At 37.7% G+C, this 11,911-nt stretch overlaps 1 long non-coding RNA gene and 1 other non-coding gene across 4 annotated transcripts in view; both read left to right on the top strand.

The window, feature by feature from the left end:
* Positions 1 to 23: 23 nt before the first annotated feature.
* The window catches only part of LOC112475085, a 100,019-nt gene continuing 88,131 nt past the window's right edge, over positions 24 to 11,911 (top strand). For 2 of the 3 annotated variants that reach the window (XR_003044574.1, XR_003044575.1), the window contains exons 1-2: positions 24 to 278; positions 11,191 to 11,280. This is a non-coding gene — a long non-coding RNA (uncharacterized LOC112475085). The remainder of the gene's footprint in view (positions 279 to 11,190; positions 11,281 to 11,911) is intronic. The other variant, XR_003044573.1, reaches the window with a different exon arrangement.
* LOC112475170 lies at positions 3,113 to 3,219 on the top strand. The gene has a single exon (XR_003044591.1). It is a non-coding gene; the product is annotated as a U6 spliceosomal RNA (small nuclear RNA).

The following is an 11,911-nucleotide window of genomic DNA, read 5'->3' as shown; positions in this document are numbered from 1 at the left end:
CCCTCCACACTCCTTTCCTCCCTTCCCACCGCCCCTCCCCAATCCTTTCCTCCTTCCCCTGTCCCCTCCTGCGCGCAAACTCGCTACTCCCTCCGGGTCACGCTCGGACCCCGCCCCTTTGCTGCTGCGCAGGCGCGGCCGTCTCTAGTCGAGTCGCGCGCAGACGCCTGCGTCATTGGGGTTCGTGTGTCGAGTCACAGGCGGCTTTGCGAGAGCAGCGGCCGAAGCCAGCACGGTGGAGGTGGCCTCGACTCTAGGATTTCTACCTCCTGATCTCTGTAGGTTCTGGGTCAGGTGACTCGCGAAAGTCAGAGAAAATGCTATTTATGTAAACTCTTGTGAAGGAGAAAGGTTTGAAAATGCTAGCACTTGGTGAGAAAGTAAGGAGAAAACCTAAAAACTCGGATTGAGAATAAATCGTTTAAGGTCTTGGCTCATTCATCAAGAAATGAGCTAGGATTCTTAAATGAGAGTTCCTTCTCCGTTGTAGTTAATAAAGTAAGGACTGTACTGGCCGTGGCGGCATTACGTTTAACGACGGTCAGTATCAGAAGAAGGTGGTTTCATTAAGCCTCTGTCTAGCAAGTATCTTTTTAGTGAACTTTTCTGGTATATCTAAAGTTTATAAGCTGCCCCCCAAAATGGGAGGAGAATTACTGCAGAACTACAGGTGAGAAAATGAAATGCAGGTGTATATATGCCTGTGTCATATTAAAGAGTACTTTTAAAATAGAGAACTAGGTGAAAATCTCACAGTATTTAGTATGTGTGTATGCTGACATTGAAGATTGCAGTAAAGGAGCGCGGATGCAGTCATACTTGTACTCATGTTAAATTCCTAAGATTCGTGCATTTATCGTCAGTTACTTTGAATAATCAATAACATTTCCCCCTTTCTGTTACTGTCTTCAGAAATTGAATGTAAAATACATTTGAGTGATACATAAAGAATTTGTTCTGTCTGTATAATACAGATAACATAATTTCATGCTTTTAGGTGTACGAAAGCACCATGACAGTATTTCTAAAGTACTCCTTGAGTGATAAAGGCATGAAATAAAATATTTAGTAGGTTTTTATCACAAAATATTCAAAGGATGTTTCCTTCTTTTGCCATCGGTTAAAAAAAAAAATGTACATGATCTCACGGTTCTAAGATTTAAATTGGAAGTGATCGGCTTTCAATTACTGTATAGCATAACTAAAAATTATATAGATTACTATGTTTCTGTTCAGCATTTTAAACTTTTCAGAAACGTCTGTGGAAGGGTTTTGTTTCAGTATGCCTTGCCACTAATCATTGGATTAGTAAGTGTAATTGCTACAGGCTTTCGGGTTTTGTGAAAAGATTTAGTCTAAGGCCCCAATTACTAATTAAATGGTTTTGTAGATTTAGATCTGGGAATGGGAGTTAAGTGATGGGGTTGAAAGAGAAAAAGCTCAGGATAGAGAATTATCGTTTATTAAACACCCTCTATTTGCCTGAAACTCAATATATTATACTTAATCTTTAGTTCATAAAACAGACTTTTGGAAGTAGACATTAATAGCTTTATTTTATAGATAAGATAATGAATGAGCACTTAATTAAATAGCTATTAGGTGAAAATATTGCGTGTGCAGTGTGTATTTATGTTTATTTGTTTGTGATGAGCAAAGAGAAAAGTCATTTCCAAAGGCAGTGGTTAGAGTTGGCCAACTGCAGCAGCTCTACTGTGAAGTTAACTTTCCCCTAGGATATTTTTATCACCCTGTAGCGTCGAAAGCAGACTCATTTTAGGTTAGAAAGAGCTATGATAATAAACCGTTATGTAAAGTAATTACAAATAATCCTTTTATGTAGTATATGTTCATGTATAGTAAGAATTGTACGTGAACATAATTTTAATTGTAAGGAAAAACTAGAAATATATCAACCACTTTGGAAAGGTGGGTTAATATTTCCTTATGACTTATAAGGCACACCAGGCTAATCTCACTACCCTATTTTAAGTTCTCCCATGCTTCCCTTTTTATTTAGAATAAAATCCAGGTGCCTACCATTGATAAGACCTTATATGAAGCAGCTCTTGAGTCTTCCTTTACTCTCCTCTTTACTATGTAGACCACACTGGCCTTCTTATGGTTCTTCCTCAGATCAAACTCTTTCAAGTTTTCAGGCTTTCGTACTCACGGAACTTTCTTCTCTGGCTCCTGTAATTTAAGTCTCTGCTTAGAAGTCATCTCCTCATGGAGTCAATTCTAGATTATCTACCACTTTGTTTCATTACTATGCTTACCTTTTAAAGTATGATTGGAATACAGTATTATATTAGCTTCGGATGTATAATATAGGGATTCAACATTTATATACCATGTGGAAACCAAAATAAAAAATATAATACTGTTCACGATCACTGGAAAACAAAGCAACTTAGGTATAAGTCCAGCAAAACATGTACACGACTCATACTGAAATCAACACAACACTGATGGAAGAAGAATGAACAAAAGAACAAAATATATGAAGATACATATTATGATGGATTGGATGGCTCAATGTTCATTATCCCCAAATTGATATACAGGTTTAATAAAATTTCTATTACAATCTTAGCAAGACTTTTCTTGTAGATAAATAATTAGTCTAAAATTATATGGAAGGCAGAGAAACCAGAATAATGACAACAATTTTGAAAAGGAATTAAGTAGGAGGAATCACTCTACCCAAATTTAGTTCTTATTATATACTATAGTAATCAAGAGAGTGTGTTATTGGCAGAGGGATAGACATAGATCAATGGAACAGATTAGACTACAGAAATAGAAGCACAGAAATATGCTCAACAGAATTTTGACAAAGGTGCAAAAGCTGTTCAATGGAGAAAGGATACCCTTTTCAACAAACGGGGCTGGAGTAATTGGCTATCCACAGGCAAAAAACAAGCCTTGACCTCAACTTCACACCTGATAGAAAAGTTAACTCAAAATGGATCATAAATTTAAATGTAAAACATAAAGCCATAACACTTTGATTAATATAAGAAAAAAATGGGACCTAGAGTTTGGTAAGAGTACTTAAGACACCATAGCAAATAGATAAATTGGACTTTGTTAAAATAAAGAACGGTTTTTGCTCGCTTCAGCAGCACATACACTAAAATTGAAACGATACAGAGAAGATTAGCATGGCCCTTGCTCAAGGATGATACGCCAATTCGTGGTATTCCATATACAAAAACAAAAACGAAAAAAACCTCAGTGAAAGATTCTTTTAAGAGAATGAAAAAAAACAAGCTACAGATCAGGAGAAAATATTTGTAAATCAGATATCTGATAAAACTTGTATCTATAGAAAAGAACTCTCAAAACTCAATAGTAAAAGACATTAACTGACACTATCAAAAAAGTGAAAAGACCATGCACAGAATAGGAGAAAATATTTGCAAAGCCTATATCTGATGTGTGTTTAATATCCAGAATATATAAAGAACTCCTACAACTCAACAATAACAAAACCCAATTCGAAAATGGCCAAAAGACTTGATAGATATTTCTCCAAGAAAGATAAACATATATGTATGGCTAATAAGCACAAGGAAAAGATGCTTAATGTTATTAGCCATCAGGAAGATGCAAATCAAAACCACAATGAGATACCACTTCATGTGCATTAAGATGGCTATTATTTTTTTTTAAAGATGAAAAATAAATGGTGAGGATGTGGAGAAATCATGCATTGCTCATGGGAATGTAAATGGTCTATCTGCCGTGGGAAACAATTTGATGGTTCCTCAAAAAGTTAAAATCACCATATGATCTGATCTAGCAATTCTACTTCTAGGTATAGTTCTAAAAGAATTGAAAGCAGGGCCTCAAATAGATACTTGTACACCAATGTTCATAGCAGCATTATTTACAATATCCATAATGACCCAAATATTCATCAACAAATGAATAGGTAAACAAAATATGGGAGATACAATTTTAAGTGTATAAAAAGTATTATTCAGCCTTAAAAAGAAATGAAATACATGCTACAACATGGATGGGCCTTGAAAACATTATGCTAAGTGAAATAAGTCAGACACAAAAAGATAAATATGATTCTACTTGTATGAGGTCAAGTTCATAGAGGCAGAAAGTTGAATAGAGTTTAACTTTCTGCCTCTATGAACTTGAATAAAGTTGTGTAGAGTTTCTGTTTAGGAGGATAAAAAGTTTTTGAAATGGATAGTGGTGATGATTGAACAATGTTATGAATGTACTCAATATCATTGAAATGTACACTTAAAAGTGGTTAAAATGTAAGTTATATGTATATTTTATCACAATAATTGTTTAAAGAAAATCTGCATAAATTAAGCAATTCAATTAAAAACGAGCAAAGACATGAAGATATATTTCACTGAAGAGGATATACAGATGGCAAATAAGTCCAGGAAAAGATGTTCAACATCACTAGCCACTAGGGAAAAATAAATTAAGACTACTAGATATCATTACACACCTATTAGAACAGCCAAAATAAAAAATAGCAGTACCAATGCTGGCAAGGATGCAGAGAAACTGGATCTCTTGTACATTAGTGATAGGAATGCAGAATGGTTCAGTTGCTCTGGGAAACTGTTTGGCAGTTTTTTAAAAGTTAAATATGCAGCTGTTTTATGTCCTAGCAATTGAAGTAGGTTTTTATTCGAGAGAAATGAGAATTTGTGTTCATACAAAACTACACAAATGTTCATAGCAGCTTTATTTGTAATAGCCAATAACTAGAAACAGCTAAAATGTTTGTCAATAGCTAAATGGCTAAAGAAACTGTGGCACATCCATACCATGGAATACTACTCAAAATAAAAAGGAGCAAACCCTTGATGGATATGACAATTTGGATGGATCTCAGAAACATGATGTTAAGCAGAAAAAGCCAATCTCAAAAGTCACATAATGTGTGATTTCATTTATATAATAAACTTGAAATAAGCAAGTTTTAGAAATGAAGAACAGATTAGTGGTTGTTGGGGGGAAAGGCAAGGGAGAAAGAGAAGGATGGGTATGAATATAAAGGAATAGCATGAAGGTGTTCTTTGTGGTGATGGAATAGTTTTGTATTAGTATGACTTCTCCAGAGAAACAGAACCAATAGAAACAGAACCATATGAGATTTATAAGGAATTGGCTCATACAGTTATGGAGGCTGTAAAGTACCAGGATCTGTATCTGGCAAGCTGGAGTCCCAGGAGAGTTCCATTTCAAGTCTGAAGGCAAGCAGAGAGCATGGATTCTCTCTTACTCTGTCTTTTGTTCTATTCGGTCCATCTTTTAATGGATTGGATGAGGCCCATCCACATTGGTAGGGCAATCTGCTTTACTCAGTCTGCTTAGTTGACTGTTAATCTCATTCGGAAACGTTATTACAGACACATCAGAGAATAATATTTAACCAAATATATGGGCACTCCATGGCCCAGTCAAGGTGACATAAAATTAACCATCAACTGGGCACCTATACACATCTCCTTGAATCATATTTACATATTAAATCTCCAAATAAAGACGATAACTAGATCATAATTTTACCTAACTATCCTATGTAAAACCAGAAACACTAACTCCTTCCGCAGAAGAGGAGGTAAAGTACTTGAGTGATGTTTACTCTTCTCCTTGATATCCTGTAACTTAAATGATACGATGAAAAATTAACAGGACTTAAATACTATGTTATGTCTTATAAGGAGACAACAGAGGAAAGAACACAAAAATATTTGATTAATATGTACTAACATTTTTGTTATAAACTAAGCAAATATATCACACATGCAAACATTCATAACAAAATAAGAAAGGAATACTATGACAATTAAAGTCTTCATTTTTGTAACTGGTCATGTGGTTTGAGATGGTGTTTATAACTACTGTTTCCCACTATTCTGTATTCCCTTTGCCTTTAGCAAGCACCTCAGCTGATTGTGGTTCTTTGCCTCTCAGAGTGACTCAGACCTCATTCCTGAAGAGTTTGGGCTATTAGTAGTCCCTCCTGGAATGGATTGTTGTAGATTTCCATTGACTTTAATCACAGGGCATGGGAATATTAAAAGATGCCCTAAGGGATCTCTTGTAATCCAGACAGAGTGCATTCCTTCTCTCCATTGTGGAGTAGCAGTGTAATTTCCCCTTGATAGTAGGATCAGTCAGACCAGCCAGCACAGTAACTCCCTTCTTTGCTTGTTGATTAATAGTTATGAGGAGTCCGAAGTGGCCTAGTGGCTTTCTTAACCCCCACAGTTCAATGGCATTATTCTATTTTCTGATGGAAGCATTCCTCCCATTGGAACTAAGACTTCTAAGGTGGCAGAGCAAAAGGTCACAGGAACAGGGAACAAAAATTTGGTTGCAGGTCACTAGAGATAACAGTAAGTGGTATCACTCCCATGTTTACCCCTTAATTTTGGACTTTGGAAACCTAGCTATGGGAGAAATGGCACCATATATCAGATGCTGGCTGATTCAGAGCATATACAGCCCTCCAGAGAAATTTGCTCCAAGACCATCTGTAAACCAGGCCAGAGTCTTCTCTTCCTCTGTCAATAGATTGTAGGCAACTCCTTACAAAACCATAGTTGCAGGCTGGGAGAGAGAAGGCAGTGTGGCAGGAGTGAATTTGAGCCATTTCTGCAGGTAACTTACTTGTGCCTTTAGGACCTGCTTAGGCCCTATCACAAAGATATCTTTTCCATTTGATGATGGGGTGCTGCTGTACATACCACATTTATGGCTTGGTGGGTTGATGACAGCCAGTTTATGATGGGCAACTCAGGTCACATGGTATTTTGGTGGCTGATGGCTATGTATTCAGTCTCTACTAAGGCCCAAGATCTGTTTTTCAAAAGGAGAGTAGTGTATCTACACACCCAAGTGTCTTACCAGAAACTCTAGAGTGGTTGATACATTTTGCTCACCAGGTCCAATAAGTAGGTCCAATGGTCTATTACATTGCTATCTTGTGGAAGGAAAAGTGATCAGACACCTGTAAATTAAATTATGACCCCCAAATTAAGGCTGTAGAGTTAATGGTCCCTTGAAGTAGGCAGGCTAAGGTGTGTTGGTGGCCTTGCTATCTGTAAAGAAACTGCTTCTGGTGGCCTTTACTAATAGATATGGAGAAAAAAAGCATTTGCCAGATCAATAGCTGCATACCAGGTACCAGGGGATGTGTTAGCTTGCTCAAAGAATGAAACATTTAGTAGAATAACTGCAGTTGGAGTTTCCATCTGGTCAAGCTTATGATAATCCACTGTCATTCTCCAAGATTCATCTGTCTTCTGTATAGGTTAATAAGTGAGTTGAATGGGAATGTGGGAATTACCATTACTGCATCTTTCACAGCCTTGTTTATGTCACTAATTTCTGCAGTCTTTCCAGGAATGTGGTGTTGCTTTTGGTTTACTATTTTCATAGGTTGAGGCAGTTCTAATGGATTCCACTTGGCCTTTCTCAATTTAATAGTCCTCATTCTAAAGATCAGGGAACCAGTGTAGGGATTCTGCTGGTTGCTGAGTACATCTGTTCTAATTATTAATTCTGGAACTCGGGAAATAAATACAGAATGGTTTATGGGACCCACTGGCCCCACTGTGAAACAGAGTTGAGCTAAAATTTTATTGATCACTTGGCCTCCATACTCTGGTGGATCACAGTGATATTTTAGATCTCATGGAATTAGTGTCAGTTAAGAGTCAGTGTCCAGTAGTCCCTGGAAGCTCTAATTATTACTCCCCTCACCGCCTTCTACCCTGTCAAAAGATTGTAGGTGACTTCAGGAAAGGCCGGGAGAAAGACTAACAGTATAAATTTGGGGCAGCGTACTGGGGTCCTTCCTCAGGGGTACCTAGCCTCTCCTTCATTTAAGGAGTTCTGGGTCCATAAACGGAGTCAAGTCTGGGAATTGATTGAGGGGCCATGCTCTCTCTTTTTATGTTTCGCACTAGACTTTTATTCACTTGACCTGGAAATTTTCTACTTATACTGACCAAGTAAGAATTTAGTAGGTTTTCTATCTATTTCACTTTTAGGAACACCATGATCAACTAGCCAACTTATAGTTTGCTGCTTTGACTCTGCCATTGATTATGGTAACCATACCAACTTGCTTTTGGCAGTGGAGGGCTGCCACTTCACTCTTACCACCCCAGGATCCAATTACTCCATTGCATTTCGGTTTCTCACTATAAGGTTTGGCCTATAGAAAAATCACTGAACTCTTCAAAGATGTTGGGGCTCCCCTCACAAATTTATTTCTCAACTAGTAATGAAAGGTATGTTGTCTGGACCCTCCCAATGTAGGTCTTCAAATGACAAATCCACTCTAACATTTCAGCCTCTACAAGACTTCAGATCTTTTCTTCTACATTAAACCAAAGCAGGTCTGGCAATTCTAATTTGCTCACTGTGGAGTGATTGATAGCGCTAAGGGAATTAGTGTAGATAGGAGAAGAGAAATAGCTTCAAGCTGAGCACTCCAACGTTAAGATATTTGGAAGACTAGAGGGAAACAAGACAGAAGGGCAGATTGATTAAGAGTGATTGTGCTTGACCATACGATGTAGATAAAGATCAAAGTTAAGATATTAGGGCTGAGAGACAATGAAAAGATGTTAGAATACATGAATTGTAAATTCTGCTGGGGTCAGAGGGTTGTTGAAATTTTCCAGTTTCCAAAGAGAGGAAGTGAGCTAGAAAGGTAATAATGGTCATAAAACTAGAATGCCTCCAACTGGAGGTGATTGAGAGACAATAGTTATTGGGAGTGGCAAGGACTGAGGTATGGCCATGTGCGTGTCAGTGGCTGGAGTAGGGTGGAGGATAAAATCATTGGAGGAGAGGAGGTCAAGGCACTAAGCGACAGTGTATTAGATGGATCACTTATGTGAACACTGGAGTCAGCTGGGAATTATGACGGGAATAGGGTTTGAGACAGTGTCAGAGAGTTAGGAATTAAAATCTTCAAGGAATGGCAGGAGGTGGGGGCTGGGGATGGTGGTGGTGGCGGAGGTGGGTGGATACTGGCCCCGGGGGTGGTTTGAGGGACAGGGAGTGCTGGAGTTTGATGTCATAAAATTTAAATGGGCATGTTATGGAGGAGGGACGAACAATAGTCTGCAAGGAGCAATAGCAGCAAGAATGTCTTCTCCACCTGTGGCCTAGCGGTAGTAGAGTTTGGGCTGCAGAGGAACGGGCTGCATGGTGGATTCGGTTTTAAAGCAAGAAGTGAAGGAAATGTTGAGAGAAGGCAATTTTACTGATGACTGAGTCTCAGAGGGCACCATGGAAAGATTTCGGGTGTTGAATGGGGTAAGAGGTGGGCCAGAAAATGGCATGTCCAGAGCCTTATGGGAATTAGAGACCTGAAGGTGAGAGTTGACTTCGGATTTTTGTGGCAACTAAAATCAACAGGCACAAAGAGTATAATGGGATTAACCTTGAAAACCTTCGACAAAAGCTTTCAGAATTGCAGCTATGATAAAATAAATATGCAACCTCAGTGTCCATTCAGGTACAAGCTTAGGCTTAGATTAGTCATGAGTGAAATGCTGTTGGCAAAATGTCTGCCTTGTAAAGGGCACAGAGTGGTATATGAGATTATGAAGGAATCCGAAGATCTTGAAGATAATCAAAGTTTATTATTCATTAATTTACATCAAATAGCAATTATTGCTGCTAACTCAAAGACTTTCATTATCGTAAGAGGATCTTTCTCAAAAGTTTGGTAGTAAATTTCTGCCCTCTTTCCTGAGAGGAGTTTGACTAGCAGTAGTGTCATGATGATGCATAGACACTTTACCTATTGTTGCATTTAAACAAAATTGGAAACTTGAAGTTTGATTTTTAAAAAATCCCAAAAGGTCAAAATAGTCACAACTGGCTGACATGAATTCAAAATAAAGAAATGATGGGGGCGGGGGTGGGATTGTAAACCAAAGAAAAGGACATAAATGTTTATAGGCACATATAAAACTATAGTGGTTTTCCCTGTGTTGCCTAAAATCACCAATGCATGATACACGACAAAACGGTGGGAATATTAATTTTTGCCCGATTCTTGTTTTGGCCAACCCACTTTATCTTCTCTCTGAGTCTAGACCTGTGTGTCGTCTCTTCACTTATTGATAACAGGAACTTAGAACTATCATTGCTACTTTTGAATGTTGAGAGGTAAAAATTTTTTTGGCTGGGGTCAACCAAGGCTTTGGCTGGCGGAGAAGGGCATGTGACTGTAGGACGTTGTAGGCAGGAATGAGGCAGAGAGCAGGAAAGGTGGCTGTGTCATGGCTGCAGTTTACTTACGTGATTGGTGTGTTTGCACAGTCTGAAAACTCATGTTTTCTAAGACGAGAAGAGGACTGGAATGGATAATCGTGCAAAGTTCATGTATGTGTACAGGTTTTGAAGATTTAGCTGGAAGTCAGGAATGAGAACTTTATCATTTACTGTTCGGGTTCTTTTGAAAGTTTCTGCCATATCACAATTAGTATGCAAGACACACTACAACATGACAAATTATAGAAAGGAAAAATTAGGGTCTATAAAGCTCATAGGTTTGTAATATGAGTAAATTAAATAAAATGTTCAAGGTACATAGCCCAATGCTTGGCTTAAGTTGTATTTTCTTAAAAATTTTCTAGAAATTATCCTATTAGTTTTGGAATGTTTTACAGAAATAAAATAATGATTCTGGTTGCAATAAACTCCTCTAGTTATTTAGATGAAGTCTTTAATGTTGTGATAGCATATATATTATAGATATAATATATATGTTGAAGAGTCTTCTTAAGATGATGTGGACATTACAATGTGTAGGTAATTAAATATTTCAAATAATATTTTGTTGCTTTAGTTTGGAGGCTTTGTACATAGTCTTTCTCAAGCATGTATCAACAGGGAGCTTATTTCTTAGATAAAATAAGTTGTGACAGTCTGTTGCAGGCTTCAGTGTAGTGGAAAGTATTTGTATTTCAGGAAGATGGTTCTTGAGTCAGCTTTCGTTATACAGTATTCTCATGGAAAGAGCAAGCCAGAGTGTTTATTTGAAGTGTCCCTCCTAGCTCTAAAAAGAGGATACTGGTGGTGGTAAACAAAGAACTGGAGTACTAGGAATAAAGCAGACCAGCTTATCTTTCTGTTTTTTAATGTCATCTACCTTTTTACTTTCAGTTGCAGATTAATGAAGAAGAAAAAATTACTGTTTTTCAAAACAGATCTAAGTGGATTGACTGTACCCCCTCTTTTATGTTGTGGCCTTGGGTAAGTTAAATACTTGGACCTCAGCTTCCTCATCGGGAAAATGAGGACAGTACTTACCTCGTTCCTAGGGATGTTACATGGATTAACTAATCTAGTGTAATCAAGGTATAACACACAATGGCACACGATGATTTCTTTCCTCTCTTTTACAGTTAGTGGTTAGGAGGAGGGGAGGGATGAATAAGTAGAGCATAGGGGATTTTTGTGGCAGTGAAACTATTCTATGAGATACTCTAATGATGGGTCATGTGACATGATGTATTTGTTAAACCCATAGAATATACAACTGGAAAGAGTAAGCCCTAACGTAAACTATGGACTTTATAACGTATCAATATTGGTTCATCAGTTTTAACAAATGTACCACATAAATACAAGTTGTTAATAACAGGGACAGTTGGGGATGGGGAAGTATGAAAAACCCTTAAACTTTCTAGGGAATTTTTGTGTAACCTAAAATTGCTCTAAAAAAACCCATTAAAAAAATGAAACCACTTTGCCAAGTGAGTAGTTACCAAGATTTACAGTTGCAGGCCCTCGAACTCTTTCTTTGTCAGTTCTCAAGGCTAGGTCGTTAATCGGCTTGACTTTGCCGGGCTGGACAATGAAAGACAACTACTCTCTGGGAAAC

Source organism: Pteropus alecto, unplaced genomic scaffold (genome assembly GCF_000325575.1).
Source record: "Pteropus alecto unplaced genomic scaffold, ASM32557v1 scaffold50, whole genome shotgun sequence".
Taxonomy (NCBI): domain Eukaryota; kingdom Metazoa; phylum Chordata; class Mammalia; order Chiroptera; family Pteropodidae; genus Pteropus; species Pteropus alecto.
This window is presented reverse-complemented; position numbering and strand designations above follow the sequence as displayed.